Source organism: Petaurus breviceps, unplaced genomic scaffold (genome assembly GCF_028583685.1).
Source record: "Petaurus breviceps papuanus isolate PSGF00001 unplaced genomic scaffold, PetGlider_PUasm1.0 90386, whole genome shotgun sequence".
NCBI lineage: Eukaryota > Metazoa > Chordata > Mammalia > Diprotodontia > Petauridae > Petaurus > Petaurus breviceps.
The window spans coordinates 754,917-771,980 of NW_027187236.1; the positions used below are offsets into that span (position 1 = coordinate 754,917).

The following is a 17,064-nucleotide window of genomic DNA, read 5'->3' on the forward strand; positions in this document are numbered from 1 at the left end:
CCGTTTGGCTAATGTCCTCACCTTTTATGTTAAACACTTGGATGAAAGGCTGTTTTTGTAAATATAAGTAAAACAATCCTACTTTAATATATAGCAAAGGTACCCTGTAGTTTTAGCATTATGTTGGCTAAGGATTTTAAAAACAAATTCCATTCACTCTAATCTCAGGAAACCACGGTGAAAGAGAAATAAGAAAAAAAAAATGCCCAGCACTCAGAACATTATAATCCTTCTTTTTCCATGTTAGGTATTTGAATCCAAGAAGTAAGCCCTTGGAGATGAACTCCTGGTTCTGGGAACTGAAAGGGAGCATCGTTCAGTGTGAATTACTCATGTTAAGGGCCTTTACATTTCTGAGTCTCCTTCCAGCTTCCACACAAAGTATGCACTGATGAATTGGTGGGCAGCGGAAGACAGTGTGGCGAATATCACCAAGGTCATTCAGGGAGCTGGGAGAGGAATAAGCCAGGGTCTTTGTTCCTTATCCAGAGAGTTCATCAAATATGGTCCGTGGGACCATAAGTTAATGTTTCAGGGACCAGAAGAGCTTTGTTTTTTCTCTCCTTGATCCCCTGTTCATGTTTCATAAACTCATGGTTAGAATGGACCTAAAAATCACTTATTTCAAATCTTTCATGTTATAATTTTGGAAATTTTTACTCGTGCATTTCTTTTTTTGTACCACAGTATTTTTTTCTGGTATATCCTCCCTTTTGTAACAAAGCATTAACCCCTTCATTCTATAAATTAGGAAAACAAGGCCTGGAGGGGTTCCAGTACTACCAACCCAAGGTCACACAGGGAGTTAGTGGCAGAATTGAGATTAGAAACCAGGTCTCCTTAAATCTAAGTCAAGATTGCAAGCATACTCTGTGCCCTTCCATATTGAATTTCCATGTATGTGTGAAATTCCCTGTATCCATTATAGTCCTTTGTGTGCTAATGTACAATGGATTATCTCTTAGGCCAGGCTAAAGTCTGTGTGGATGGGTAAATGCCAAATCTTACAACATTCACTTAAAAGACTTTTTGTGAAACTGATTTGGAATATAGGTAACAATGACCAGAAGTACAATGTGTGTTTTTTTTAAATATGTAGGGATCAGTTACCTTTGCTTGATATTATGTGTTTTAGCTGATTCCCAATTCATCTGGGTTTAAAAATTTTAAAAAGTCAAGTGGTTACAATTATGGACAATTTAACTTAGTAGTACATGATTCTGATTAGAAAGAGCCATTTAAAACAACAGAAAGGTTGGGGATGGGGGACTCAAGCTTTTAAGCATGTCTTTGATATCATCTCTCCTTAAGATGAGTCAAATTCCATTGAGAACAGTTTGAGAACATGTTTTTTTTAAACTTTTTTTTTTTGGTTTTTATTAATTTGTTTACTTTTAGTTTACAAGATTCAGTTCCACAATTCCTTGAGTTTCAAATATTCTCTCCCTTCCCCCCTCCCCCCATGGCTGCATACAATCAAGTATAGTATCTGCAAATACTTTGACATTGGACATTAGTCAGGTTATAAAGAGGGATTGTATCAGATGGAATGAATGATGGGAAAGAGGAAACAAAACCAAACAAGAAAAAGAAAGAGAGCAGGTAGTTTGCTTCAATCTGGATTCAAACTCAGTTCTTTCTCTGAATGTAGATATCTCTTTCCCTCATGAGACTTTTGGGGTTGACTTATAACCCTGCATTGCTGAGAAGAGTCCAGTCTATCAAAGTTGGTCGTCACACATATGTTGTGTCTGTAATTGTGCACAAATTTCTCCTGGCTCTACTCTTCTCACTCAGCATCAGTTCGCATAAGCCTCTCCAGGTAAATATGAAGTCCATCTGCTCCTCATTTCTTATAGCACAATAGTATTCCATTACATGCATATACCACAACTTGTTCAGCCATTCCCCAATTGATGGGCACCCCCTTAATTTCCAATTCTTTTCCACCACAAAAAGAGCTGCTATAAATATTTTTGTACATATGGGTCTTCCTCCCACTTCTATGATCTCTTTGGGATACAACCCTAGAAGTGGTATTGTGGAGTCAAAGGGTATGAAATTATTTATAGCCCTTTGGGCATAATTCCAGGTTGCTCCCCAGAATGGTTGGATCAGTTCACAACTCCACCAGCAATGCATTAGTGTTCCAATTTGTCCACATCCTCTCCAGTATTTGTCATTTTCCTGTTTTGTCATCTTAGCCAATTTGACTGGTGAGATGTGGTACCTCAGAGTTGTTTTGATTTGCATTTCTCTAATCAGTAGTGATTTAGAGCATTTTTTTCATGTGATTATAGATATCTTTAATTTCTTCTTCTGAGAACTGCCTGTTCATATCCTTTGACCATTTATCAATTGGGGAATGACTTGTATTCTTATAGATTGACTCAGTTCTCTGTATATTTTAGAAATGAGTCCTTTATCAGAGAGATAGGTTGTAAAAATTCTTTCCCAATTTTCCACTTCCCTCCTAATCCTGATTACATTGGCTTTGTTTGTACAGAAGCTTTTCAATTTAATGTAATGAAAATTATCTCTCCTTCAGATGAGTCAAATTCCATTGAGAACAGCTTGAGAACATGGTTTTTAAAGATGAACTGAAGAGTTTAGATTTATACCCCTGTTGCAGCTTAAAAAAAAGCAACCCATACTGATTTTTTTTTCAGAAGACATAATGCTTTTGGAGGGGGAGGGAAGACAGTAAAAGCCTTGGCATCTGTGGGATGTCTTCAAGACAAGTTTTTTTTTCTTTTTGGAGGGGGGAAGGTAGGGAAATTGGGGTTAAGTAACTTGCCCAAGATCACATGGCTAGTTTTTTTTTGTGTCAAGTGTCTGAGGCTGGATTTGAACTCAGTCCTCCTGACTGCAGGGCCAGTACTGTCTCTATTCACTGCGACACCTAGCCGCCCCATCAACTGACTTTCTTAAAGTGTTTCATCAGAGACTAATAAACCTCATTGACTCTCTATGTGAGATGTGATTTCTGTTGTATGGGGGAGGGGAATCAAGGCCTTCGAATTTCATGTATATCATTACATCATTGTGTAGGAGGTCAGGCCTTGAAGTTCCTTCCACTTCCTAATATAGTATTTTCTTCTGGTAGTCTTTCAAGTTTCATTGTTCCAGGTGCAAAATTTCTCAGGCATAGAATTTGGGGGCCATGCTTCCTTTCCCCCATTCCAAGTCATACTTGATAAATTTTGGTACTAATTTTTTTTTAACAGTTGTACCTGATTTTCCAGCATTGCTGCCAAATGAGTGAGTTCAAATAAGAGGATGTTCAGGGCAGCTAAATCTGAAGTCTTTGATCATAATCTTTTTTTTTTTTTAATCTCTACTCCTCTCTGGATGGAAGTCATTCTAAAAACTGATCACAGACTTCCCTTCTTAAACAGATTCCTGGACACAATGATATTTTTTTCTTTATACAAACACCTGTTCATCTTCTGTGCCAAATGTGATGATACCCAAAAGGGGCTGCTGTGCTTCATGGGGCTGTTAGCTGCCATCTGGGCTCCTTCCCCTCCTGAAATTGCACCTTCATTATGGACTGGGAAATCCAATAACCAGAGTTAGTTAGATTCATGTTGAGGTGGATAGAACCTGGAGTCAGGAAGACCTGAGTTCACATCTGGCCTCAGACACTTACTTTGGGCAAGCCACTTAACCTCTGTCTGCCTCAGTTTCCACAACTATAAAATGGAGATTATACTAGCTTCTCTCTTAGGACTGTTGTTAGGATCAAATGAGATTATATTATAAAACACTTAGGTGATTATAAATGTGTGTTCCCTGCCATAAAATAAAAGGAAATGGTGTAGACTTGAGGGTTGGAAGGACCCTCATGAGTAAATTACAGGAGCTTTTCTCTTGTGTTAAGTGCATGAGTGTTGGGGCACCTGGAACTTAGAATCTTCTTGCTTTTGGACTCTCATCTATGTTCTTTTTTTTTCTTTTGCTTTTTGGAGGGGGAAGGCAGGGCAATTGGGGTTAAATGACTTGCCCGAGGTCACATGGCTAGTTTTGTGTTAAGGGTCTGAGGCCGGATTTGAACCCAGGTCCTCCTGAATCCAGGGCTGGTGCTCTATTCATTGTGCCACCTAGCCGCCCCTCAGCTATGTTCTTTTTTTTTTTGTGCTTTTTTTTTGGGTAGGGCAATTGAGGTTAAGTGACTTGCCCAAGGTCACATGGCTAGTAAGAGTTAAGTGTCTGAGGTCATATTTGAACTCAGGTCTTCCTGACCTCAGGGCCGGTGCTCTATTCATTGTGCCACCTAGCCGCCCCTCAGCTATGTTCTTGATAGATGAAGTTGAGAGGTGAGTAAGAGAGTGCCAACCAGAGAAGAAAAGTCACTGTAGCATCTCTGAAATGTGTTCTTTCATTTTCCTAACAGTTGCTAGGTCCCTCACCCAAGTCCTGGGTATCAGTTAGTCAACCAAAATTGAAGCTAATTGAAATATTGAGATACATGCAAAGAATTATGCTTATTATCTGAGAGAGATTCAAAGATCAAATCGGGGTAATTCCATGGTCCTGGGGAGCTTCCAATCTAGGTTTTGTGGAGGAGGGAGCATTCAAGCTGTTCCCTGAAGGGGGGATTTCTGGGTAATGAACCAAATAAAGGATATGAGCAAAGTACAGAGATGGAAGAAGCTAGGCTCTATTCAGGGAATGATGACTAGTTTGCTTTGAGAAATAGAAAACTTGAAGTAGAAATAGTATGAGAGATATGTAAAGAGAGGAGACTACAAATGGTCTTGAATGCCAAGCCAAGAAGTCTAGAAAATGCAGGGCAATGAAGGTTTTTTTGAGTGATGTGATCAGAGTAGGGCTGCATGATAAGCAATTGATTGGATCAGGGAAGTTATTGGAAGTATTAGGATGGTTTAAGAAACCCACAAAATAGTTTAGGCAAGAGCTACATCACCAGGGACTGAACTAGGGTGGGAGCTGTGGGTAATAGAAAGGGATAACAAATAAAAGCTGTAGAGGTAGAATCTATGATGCTTGGCAGCTAATTGGATGTGAGAGGGAGGGAGGCATTAGAAATGGGTGAGTAAGGACACAGTGCCACTGCCAACAGTCTTTTTTTTCTTTTTCTTTTCTTTTTGGAGGGGGGAAGGTAGGGCAATTGGGGTTAAGTGACTTGCCCAAGGTCACATAGCTAGTTTTTTTGGTGTGTTAAGTGTCTGAGGCCAGATTGGAACTCAGGTCCTCCTGAATCCAGGGCCAGTGCTCTATTCACCACGCCATATAGCCGCCCCCCCTAGTCTTATTTTTCAATCCCTGCTTTCACTGTTAGCCAAATGGATACTCTTCAGGCTGACATCATGCAAACTTTTATAACAATACTATAAAGAAAGAAACTTTCCAGACAAGAGAAGGGATTGAATTTAACCATCCTATTGTTCTCTTTGACTCTTGGGTTGTTGACAAAGAAGCCACTTCTGGAGAGACCCATAACATCTAGCTATTTTGGACCACTGTATTCTTTCTTACTTTTTTTAAATACAAAGCAAAGTGTTTACTAAGGCACAAGGCGGAGGAGGCCAGAGCCTGGCTGCCCTCTCCTGACAGCGCACCCTCACCCCAACCCCATCCCCTGCCCTGGTACCAATCCCCATTAAGGAGCCGCCCCTGCAGAGGTGCAGCCACTGGTCTCCCCCGTGGCCCCACCCTCACAAGGTCCTGGGAAAGGAGGCAGTTAGCACTAAAGTGGGGGGGGCCACTCCAGGTCTGAGGCAAGAGGTGAGGTGAGCACTGGGCTCCAGTCCGTCTCTATGGGGCTCCCAAGATACTGATCTCCATGGAACCAAGGCATTGCTGAACCATTGGTGGGGACTAAGGGTGGGGAACAGGGAGACCCTCCCAGGAGATGCATCTGCTCTTCTCCCTCTACATATGCACATTCCCTTGCAGCCTGGTTGGGGGGAAGGGCACAGGGTAGGAGCTGTAAGACCCTTCAGAACTGGTATATACTGCCACCTGGCATGGATGGGCCTCTTCTCCCACACTAGACACCCTACCCCATCCAAGCTGATCTCAGCTCTCAGGGCCTAGCCCTTCAGGTCTCTCTGTGCAAGGGCAGATAGGCTTCTGCCCACTCTAGCCTACTCCATCCCCATAGAAGGGGAATGGGAGGGAAAGAGTGCTATGGGGAACCATGGGGTCCTGGGGGCCAGGCTGGCACCCCATGAGATCTCTGGCACCCCGTGAGAGCTCCAGCTCCCAGTCCCTTGAAGCATGTCCTGCATGTCAGGGGCCTGGCTAGGTTGGGAGGGCTAGAGTTGGGACCAGAGGGTTTGGAAGAGTGGGGGAGGCAGCAATGGGGGAGCCAGTGACCATACAGGTTGCTAATCACACAGGAGTGCAGATTGGAGGGAGGTGAGAGGAAGGGAGGACTCCCCATCACACATCCGTAACTCCCAACCCTCCAGGGCTTGTCCCTCCTCCCCAGCTCTAGGGGATGGGAGGGAGGTGGCTGCGGTCACAGCATGTCCCCTTCCTCCATGCTGAAGCTGCTACACTGGCTGCTGGCCTTGAAGGCCTCAGGTGACATGGTAGAGAAGAGGGGGTCAGAGGCCAAGGGCAACATGGTGTCGTCCAGAAGCATCAGATGGTCCAGCTCCTTCTTGGACAGGGAGGGGAAGAGGGAGCCATGCTCGGGCCCCAGAGGGTCGGGGAAGCTCTGGGGCCCCTCATCCCCACTGAAACTCAAGTTTTGGCTGAAGTCCAGTTGGTATGGAGACTGTGGTGGCAGTGGCGGGGGTGGTGGCGGTGGCTGAGGAGGTAGGGTCTTGGTCAGGGAGCTCAGCAGTGGGGAGCAAGGGCTCCCCTAAGCCCTCCTCACTGGGGAGTTCTTGTTTTACCACCTGCTGGGCCAATTCGGCCATGTTAACACCAGATGGGGAAGCCGTGGACTCGGGCCTGCATCTCCAGCTCCTGAATTCGAAGCCACAACTGCTTGTTTGTCATCTCTAGGCGCTGAGAGTGGTTCTCCAGGTCCCTTGATTTCTGCAGATCCTTCTGCATCCGACAGATATAATCCACTGAGGCCTTCAAGATAGTCCCCTTGTTCCAGAGCACTTCCAGATCATTGGCCTTGGGAATCAGCATGCCCAGTTCTTTGATTCAATCATTGATGTTGAATCTTTGCCTTCTTTCAATAAGATTGTGATTGTCTTTCTTCTGTCGTTCCTTGGCCAAGGCCCGGCTCTCAGCATCTGTGAGCTCTCTCTTCTGGGCCAGGTCAGCAGGGCAGGAACTGCTAGTGACACCCACAAGGGAGGCCGTGACCTGGGGGTCTCCGCTGTACACTGTCAGGTGGCTGTAGGACAGAGGCAGCGTGTTGGGCATCTGAATCTCCGGATTGATGTATCCCAGAATGTCATCCAAGCACATGATGTTGTCAATAACATCATCAAGCTCCCTCTCTGGATTGGAGCCAATATGGAGCATAGCCATAGGGCTGTTGGGGGCACTATTGCCTGCAGAGGAAGAGAGTACATGGCTGTCCCGGACCCCAGGGGAAGCAGCTGTAGGCGGCTTTGGGGAGCTCTGGGCAGGGCTGATATGAGCTTGTTCCCGTAGGTCTCAGATAAGTACTCCCGCACCTTCTGGTCTCGTGACTGTTGCAGATGGTAGGAGGTGGGGTTCTCCAGGTATGACTGCACCTTCAGGACCTCTCCTGGCACAGGAGGTGGGGACTGGAAGTGGACCGAAGTGTTGATGGCTGGGGTGGGGGGCCCCGACAACTGCTGCTGCTGCTGCTGCTACATGCGTTCCGCTGTTCCTCCTGTTGGGCCTGCTCCCTCATGAGCTGCATCCGAAGGCCAATGAGCGACACCATGGCGGCTGGCTGCAGGCACCCGAGGGCGAGCTGGATCCCTCTGGTCTGGGAAATGTAGTCAATAGGAGACATGAAGAGAAGGGGAGGTGGTCCCACACAGAAGTGCTTTCCCTAGGAACAGAGAAGTGGAATGGGCCACTGTATTCTTTCAATACAGTTAGCAAATAGAAAAAAAATGAGTGGTTTACTGGAAAGAGAGTGGGGGTGCTGTCCCTGTCACTAACTCACTGTAAGGCTTTTAGGTAAGTCGTGTTCTCTCGTTTGGCCTTAATTTCCTTCTTTATAAAATGAGGGAATTGGATTAGTTGATATCTAAGGGCCTTTTCATGTTGGATCTTCTAGAAACTTTTGATCGACACCAACTTGTCAAAACTGAACCAATCTTGTTACAGAATCCACATCCTGCTTTCTACATTCTAGAGTAATGGAGCTTCACTCTGAAGAAAGTCAAATTTGCATTCGTTCTCTTTGATACACATCTGAGCCAAATCCATTTTTCTTCTCTTTTCTAGGTTGTAAATGAAGACCTTACCAAGTCAGTCACTGATAAGATTGTCTCTGATATGATTCAGATTTATGCTACTGACACCAAAATCTCTTAATTTTCAGAACCATCCAAAAAATAAGTAAGTGCTTAAATTTTGGGAGGGCTGGACTTGGCATGACTAAAATGGGACCTGACTTCTAAGAGTTGCCTGAAGGGCAGCTAGGTGGTGCAGTGAATAGAGCACTGGCTCTGGAGTCAGGAGGAACTGAGTTTAAATCCAGCCTCAGACACTTGACACTAGCTGTGTCACCTTGGGCAAGTCAATTAACCCCAACTGCTCTGCCTTCCCCCCTCCAAAAAGCAAAAAAAAAAAAAAAATTGCCTGAAGGGTCCAAGTAAGAAGATTGGCCACGAGGAGCAGTTTTGCAGTGCCAGGGTGGAGGGCAGAGAGGGGGAAAGAAGGAAAAAACTAAACTTTGTTCTTTGTTCTCTGATGGATCTTTAACATATTCAGCCATAGAGTTAATTACAAATGATTTTCCGTCTTTTGATGGTTTTTTTGTTTTTGTCTTTTTTTGATCTGCATCAATTCACGGAAATCTTTCTAAGGTTCTATTAATTTCTCATCGTTGTCCTTTCTTATGAGGTAGTAACATTCTGTGACATTCACACGCCACATAAATTAGTTCATGTTTAATGAGGAATATGCAGTTTTAAACCTTCAGTTACCTTTGGCACCTTGGGAGATCTTTGGAGAAGAACTTTTGGCTTTGTTTCAAACTGAATCTCTTTGTTTAAATGAAAACCACAGTAGCATACATATTTCACTACCCTTTGGGATATTTTTTTAAAATGCAGGCTTAAAACAAGCATAACCTTCTCACATTAGACGAATTATATTTTATTTTGTTTAATAAAAGATGACGTAAATTCCTGTAAGCAACCTTTCTTTTCTAGGTAGTTCTGGTTACCTCTGATTCCAATTCTTAGGTTATTTATAAAACAGCATGGTTTGTGTATGTGTTTGAAGTCATCTTTCTGTCACCTAAAATGGTCCCATAAATTGAAAATGTTCCCTGTGTTATGGTGCTATTTATTACCAGTACGGGCACTGCCTGACTTATGGACATCATGTGCTGGACAAAGAATGGGGATTGTCTCCCTGGTAGGGGTAGAAGTGGGGAAGGTGGTGCCCTTAGCCCACATGTCCTCACCTCATCACCCAGAGTACAGCAAGAGACATGTTGGCTGCTTTTCCCAGGCCCCTTATTGACATTCTCCCATGAAACCAGAGAAGATCAGAGATGGGGAGGGATCTTTAGGGATTATCGAGTCCAATGTCCTAATTTTACTGATGGGGAGACTGAGGCCCAGAGAGAGAAGGGGACTGACTCAGGTTCATGATAATATTATGAATGGCAGTTTGGCTGGGCATCCTTCTTCTTCTGGATCTCTTCAATGATGATAAATCTTTGTCCATTGAGGGTAGATGCTATTATTATTATTTTTTGTAAACAATTGGGGTTAAGTAACTTGCTCAAGGTTACACGGCCAGGTGTTAATGGGTGGGTGCTAAGTGTCTGAGCCGGGATTCGATCCCCAGGTTATCCTGACACTGGAGCCAGTGCTGTTACTCACTGTGCTATCTGAGAAGGAGGAAGAATTGCTTTTTTAAAGGTAGTACTCTTTTGCATGTTTGGTTTCTTTGACGTCACTGAATCAGGCTCTCCTTTATTTTAGGCCCAGAGGCGTGACTCTACTGCTATTAATGCTGTAGTTCCACAGCATTTGTGGTCAAACACGTTTATGTGGACTAATTGCTCTCTAGAATATTGGTTCTTTGGGAAAGCAGCTGGAGCAAAAATAAATTTGATAGGGGCAGCTAGGTGGTGCTGCAGTGAATAGAGCACCAGCCCTGGAGTCAGGAGGACCTCAGTTCAAATCCAGCCTCAGACACTTGATAAGTATCTAATACTTGATAAATAGCTAGCTGTGTGACCCTGGGCAAGTCACTCAACCCCAATTGCCCTGCCTTTACCCCTCCAAAAAAAAATCTTTAAAAGACTTAAATTAAAATCTGATATCAGACACCTACTAGCTATGTGATCTTGGGCAAGTCATTTAATCCCTAACTGCCCTGCTTCCCCCTTCCAAAAATAAAAATAAAAAATAATTTAAAAAGACTAAATTAAATCTAATCTCAGACACTTACTAGCTGGGTTATCTTGGGCAAGTCACTTAACCCCAATTGCCTTGCCTTCCCCCCTCCAAAAAAATCAAATTTGCTATCACAACTGGCTTGTAAATTTGGGGCTGCCTGTCTCAAGGCAAGTGCAAAAAGTCAGGTTCATGTAGGACTACATTGTTGGAGAGTGATTCCCAACTCTGAGTTTTTATTCCCTAAGGTGTGCCCAGTTATCTCCAATTATACCACACAATTTTCAAAACTAAGGTAATTTGTCTCCATTTAACTTTTTTTAAAGTCATAAGATCTAGGTCTGGAAGGAACCACAAAGATCTTGCAATCCAATGCCCTATTTTTTACATATGAGGAAACTGAGGCTCAGGGAGGGGAAGTGATTTATTCAAAGTCACACATAGGATTCCAGACTTAGAGCTAGAAGTCTATCAAATTCAAACACCTTGTTCTACAGAGGAGGAAACTGAAGCTTAGGGAGGTAGACTGACGGTTATGCAAGGCTATACAGGTATTATGTAGCAGAGTCTGGATTTGAACCCAGGTCCTTTGACTGCCCTGTCTTTCCAGTGTGCCACACTGTCACCAAGTGCCATAAGAGTAGGGGGATTAGTTTCAGAAAGAAGGCCCTTCCCAAGTCAATAAGCTACTCCGTTCTGGGCACTGTACTAAGTTCTGGGAATGTACAAAGCAAGACAACACAGTCTGAGGGACACAGCCTGGGAAAACTTATCTCAAAATAGTTTGAACTGCTCAGGAAAGAGATATTTTAGCAGAAGGAGACTGCCTTCTTTATAGCCCCTCCAATGTCTAGCATGGGGAAAAAATACTCAGGAAATGTTTGATTTAGTCTATGTCACAAATACTAATTTTCATGGTTATTGGCTGGGATTCATTTATCAAATACTCAAAGTGAAGCATTAGCCTCTCCAATTTCTTTTACCTTTCCCGATACCATCTTCCCTCCTTGTCTTTAAAGATAGCAAAGATAGGAAACTAGATGGCATTCATTGGGTAGAATGTGGGACTCTGTCAGGAAGACTATAATTCAGATCCTGCCTCAGACACACTATTTGTGTGACCCTGGGTGAGTTAACTTTTCTCAGACTCAATTTCCTTATCTGACAAATGGGGAGAAGAATAGCACCGACTTACTTTACAAGGTAGTTGTGAGGAGCAAATGAATATTGTATTTGTGTCTTCTTCTGCTAAACCAAGCCTCCAGAGAGTGGCTTTTCCTCCTAACTACCCTGGTACTCTGTCAGTGCTTTAGCTTTGTGGAGTGAATGCTGGGTAGAGTGAGGGGGCCAATAAAGGGACCTGAATATTGGAGAAAAGGTCATAGAATCCTGAAAGGACTGTAGGCAGGCTCCTAGTATACAGTCGGGCTAACCACTGGCTTAATCATTTCCTTGCCAAGACTCTTCGACTAAGTCTATGAAATATTTTTCCATAGGAACCTAGGCTCATATTTTATAACAGACGTCAACGAGAAAAAGGATTCATGTTACAGGAATATAGTATGTAGCTCTGGAATAGTGGTGGTGAGGGATAATAGATCTCTTATATAAAATGAGAAGCAGTTTTTTTTTCCCCAAGGTAGACAATTCCTCCTCAGAGCTCACAACTGAACTGAGCACAAGGGAGACAGAGGTCTTTGCTACTTGTCTCTTATTTTCTGATTTTCTTTTTCTGTCCCTGAGAAACCTACCTTTTACAGCTGCCAACTCAGAAATGGCATTGTAGGCACCAAAAAAGAACTTCACATCCAACAGGCTTTGGAGCCAACCAGGAAACTGGAGTCCATCACTGCTGTATTAATTTGTAAGTCTCCAGTTTTTTTCCTGGGGTCTGATTATGAGGGTAAACAGGGAGAGGATTTTGCAGAATAGTATGAAATAAGATCTCTCAACAGTCCAGAAGATCAAAACCTGTCAATGCTGAATATGAAATGATGATTACAAAAAATCATGTTGTCCAAGCAAGGCCTCCAGGGGCTATCAGCCTTGTGCACATGAGTCAGCCCTGGATTATTTGTGCCATTGAAAGACAGGACATTGGTGTGGAGGTTACAAAACAATGAATCATCAGTCAAACAGTAAAAGAAATAGCTATTTATTCAGTGCCTACTCGATGTAAGAAACTTTGCTCTTTATGTGGTTATGTGGTAGTGGAGGGTACATAGTATGTGTGTATGTATATGTGTGTATACATAAACATATGTACACATATTATATATATATGAGAAATTAACATTTCTCTCTTATATTGAATAATTATTGAATTAGGACCAAGGATTTTTTCCCCCTTTTCTATTTCCTCATCCAGAAATCAATCAGTGTGTGAAATCTTTCTTAGAGATTTACCCAGGCCAAGATCCAATCAGACAGTAAAAGAAATTCTAAGTTTGAAGGGGAGGCCAGGTGGTGCAGTGAGTAAGAGTGCCAGCCCCAGAGTTGGGAGACCTGGGATCGGATCCGGCCTCAGATACTCAGCACCCACACAAAAATTACTGGCCGTGTAACCTTTAGCAAGTTGCTTAACCCTGATTGCTTTAAAAAAAAAAAGAAATTGTAAGTTTGGGCTAAGTGTGTATTCCTGCTCATCGTGTTTGCTCAGACAGGTCAAGGAAAATGCAAATCCTCTCTTTTGTTTTAACAAGTGATATGGAAATTAATGCCTCTTTGACCAAGATGAGTGACGTAAGTCATGTACCCCAAGATAGCCCACCTCCCATTGTGTTAACCAATCAGAGCTGATTGCCACCCTTCAGGAAAACTTCCACTTCGACAGGCATATAAACTGTGACCCCACCACCATTAGGAGTCTTTGGTTTAAGAGGTATGGCCAAATGACCATCCTTTTATCAATAACCTGCTGGTCTTATTAATAAAATTATTTAATTACCCAGAAACTATGTCTTTCAAAACTTTTTAATCATTTTACACACACACACACATATTCCTTCCTAACTATGTTATAATTCAAGTTTGTTTGAAAATTGATTCAGATGACTTGGGTATATATGACTGGGATGTGGGTGGGACTGGGAAATTATAGTGGCTGAGAATTGGAAATTCATAAGTAATAAAGGGTGTTTCTGATTTTTTTCCTTAAAATTCACTGGAATTGGTCACAATAGTAAGTTATAAAATAGAACAAAACACTGTATGAACAGACCACTTTATTATTAAAAGGTCAAGTAATTTCCCATTTCACGTAAATAGGTTCAAAAGACTGGAAAGGGTCTTCCTAAGTCACCTAGTCCATACCAAAGAGGCAAGATGGTGTAGTAGAGAAAACCCAGAAGGTTAAGTGAGAGACTCCATGGGATCATGACCTTGCTATGTGACTCTGGGTAACCTTTCATTCCCTCATTTTCTTTTTCTGTTAAAACCCTAATGACATTTGTACCAGGCTTGTTGTGATTGAAGAATCAGCGAATGTCCATACAGTGTTTGGTGCCCATAAAGCACTGTGCTGATTTTTACTGCTAGATAGTAAAAACTTCATGAATGTTAGGCCTGTTTTATGGATCCTTATACCTCTCCCAGTACAGGGCCTTGTACACGATAGGTGACTAACATTTGCCAAATAAGGGGATACTTCTGTCTCCCTTTGAGGTTCAACACAGTCCATCCCAGAGAGAACTGGCTACCCTTTCTCTTAAAAAATATTCAGACAAGGTCAATCTAGGACCTCTCAATAATATTTCATGGCCCCTTATAAGTTGACTTTCTTGCTGCTGGCCTCAATGCTAACCTGCTGTCCTCTCTGGTCTTGTCCTCGGCAGAAATAAGGTTTGCTATCCTTCTCACATTAAATGTTTCTTCACACACCTGGAAGACTGGAGCCTGCGCTGCAGATTGCTTCTAGGCTAAACAAATCTCATTTCTTTAGAGCCTTCATGGAGGATTCTTGTTTAAGATGTTGTAGCTTTCCCTTGACTTTTCCTATGCCAACTTTCTCCTACTGATATTGTCTTCTCATGACTTCATTGGGGGCATGGCTCATATTGACCCTTAAGGCTATGCCAGTGAAGCATAAGTGGGTAGGTTTTCCTCAGCTTGGAAAGACTTTTGAGCTATGGGTCCAGTGATAGATTCTACCTGATGGTATTTGCAAAGGCTTTTCAGAAGGCTGATCCCCAGGCCCCAGCAACTGGTGAAGACTGGCCACATATTGGTGGCAGCATTGCCCACCTTGATGAAATCATAGCTCTCTGAAAATGCTAAAGCAGGTGACAAATCAAGAGGGAGGTTCCCTTGTACTAGTGGCCTCCTCTTTGTGGATCTTACCTTGATCAAATCCCTACGGTCTTCCCATTTAGCCTCTAGGTAAAGTTGAGAGTTCCAATTATTTTCCCATTATTACTTGTACAAAATTATTCGGTCTACTAGTGTGGTGGTTGTCCTCTCTGCTTGTACTTTGGTTGCATCAAAGTGTGTAGAAGTATGGGAGATGGAGGGAGACCTTTCCATGGTTAGATCCTCAGGAGGATCTAGGGATACAAAGGCATTGCAACACAGTGGAAAGAGCCCTGGATTTGCTGTCAGAGGATGTAGGTTCAATTGCTGGTTCTGCTACTTACTAGCTGTGTGACCTTGGGAAAGTTGCTCAGCGTCAGTTTCCCCATCTGTGCAATGGGCTGATGATGCTTATATCACTACCTCCCAGGGTTGTAAGGAAAGTGCTTTGTAAACCTCAAGGTACTAGTGGACAGGGTGCTATTGTGGCCTTCCTTTTCTGTTTTACTCTTTGGAGTAACTTGGTAAAGCTGTTCCAAGGCCAGGAGACACGTTATCACTGCTGCTATTTATTACATTGTTAGTTGGGTTTGTCAAAGACACCTCCAGAAGTCACCGAGTCACAAAAAACACACATTATCCAAGCTGAGATTGTAGGATACATAATATTTTTTTTTATACACACAAAAAGTGTCGACCTATTCTCCAAGTTCAGAAATTCCAGTACAGACTTTTCTTTGTTCAGTTACTATACAGGCGTTGTCTTTTTTTCCTTTGTATAATTTTTTGTTCATTTTATAACAGGCAGATAAATTTTAAAACATATTTAATAATCTGAACAAAGTGTATAGAGCCATTCAATAGAATATAATGCTTTGTAAAGAGAGGGGTTCCCTCTTCCAGAAAAATGTATAAGCATTTTTGTTTTTATTAAAAAAAAACCAGACGGAATAACCCAACTAGACGTGAAGAACATATTTCACTGTCCTGATTCCAGCCTTAACCCCTCAGCCCCGCTCCCCCCAAAGTAAAGGAAATTTACGGTAAATAAGCAACCTTATACAGCAGCAATGTTTTTTTTTGATTTTTTCTGTTTTTAAATATAGATTTGCTCGTTTGTTCTATCAATATATCTACAATATCGAATGACGAGAAGCCTGTGTATGTGTTCACACACATTTTCTTCTTAAAATTACATTTAAGAGTTCAGTTTCATTTTTATGAACACGCAGATGCTCAGCAAATTGAGTTGCCTTAAAAAAACCAAACAAAACGAAACAAAACCAACGACAGCGAGATAGTTTACAAATGGAGAACATTCTCAATGTGCCCTTTTAAAAGAAGGGATGGCTTTAAATTATCTCTAGCTGGTATTTTAAAGTGGGATGTACTTTTTCCAACAGAATGACTGTTTCAGAGCTAGTGGAATACTCTTACTTAAGGTGTGAAGCAATGCTATTTATTGTAGCCAGGACTGGAGTCCACTTAGCTTGGTTTTGTCTTCTGGGTGAAAGCTTTTAGCAAGTAAAAGAGGTAAACGTAAGAACTCTGTTGTGGTTTAGGCATCCCACTTTTCCATGTGAACACAGCACCCATTTGCTAAGGTGGGAAACCTGGGGAGGAGGTAGCAGGAGGAAAAGGAAATAGAATAATCCTCACATGCACCCCTTAGCTATTTTTCTGGCATCCTCTTGAAGACTTAATTTTAGATTACCCAAATTTGCATGTTTAATTTCAATCTGACCTCCCCAGTCCTCCTAAGCAGCAACCCCTCACCAAGAAAAATCCAAAGAGATGCCTTTAGAGTCCAAACAGAGAGCGTGGTTGTAACATCAAGAAAAAAAAATAACCCACGAGCTGGGAAGAAATGCCAGGTTGTCTAGATCTGGACCAGCCGTTCTTGTTGCAAAAGGAAGAAGTCCCTTGCTCCCACCCTCCTCCTTACACACATACCCCAAATTGTGATCTTGTTGAACTCATGCTATATAGAATTGTTTAGCGAGTCTTTGGTCAGCAGAGATGTTCCCTTTGAATGACCACAGTGGTTTGTTTGTCTGGGATCTCCAACTTTCTTCCAAGTGGGACCAGTGGCAGGTTTCAGGCCTTCCTCAATGACCCCCTTGCCTTGGACAGTCTCATGGAATGAGATTCAACACTAACTGGTGCTCATTTGAGCACTGGACACTGCAAAATTACTTAGAATGCCCTGAAAGTATGGAGGATACTGTCCAATTGAAGCCCTATGCCCAAGACCAGAGAGAAAGGGAGGGGGCAGAGGGAG

The 17,064-nt window shown here is 42.7% G+C and overlaps 1 pseudogene; it reads right to left on the reverse strand.

Moving 5' to 3' along the window:
• Positions 1 to 6,465: 6,465 nt before the first annotated feature.
• Positions 6,466 to 7,877, reverse strand: LOC138177303 (transcription factor EB-like; annotated as a pseudogene).
• Between the last annotated feature and the right edge of the window lie 9,187 nt (positions 7,878 to 17,064).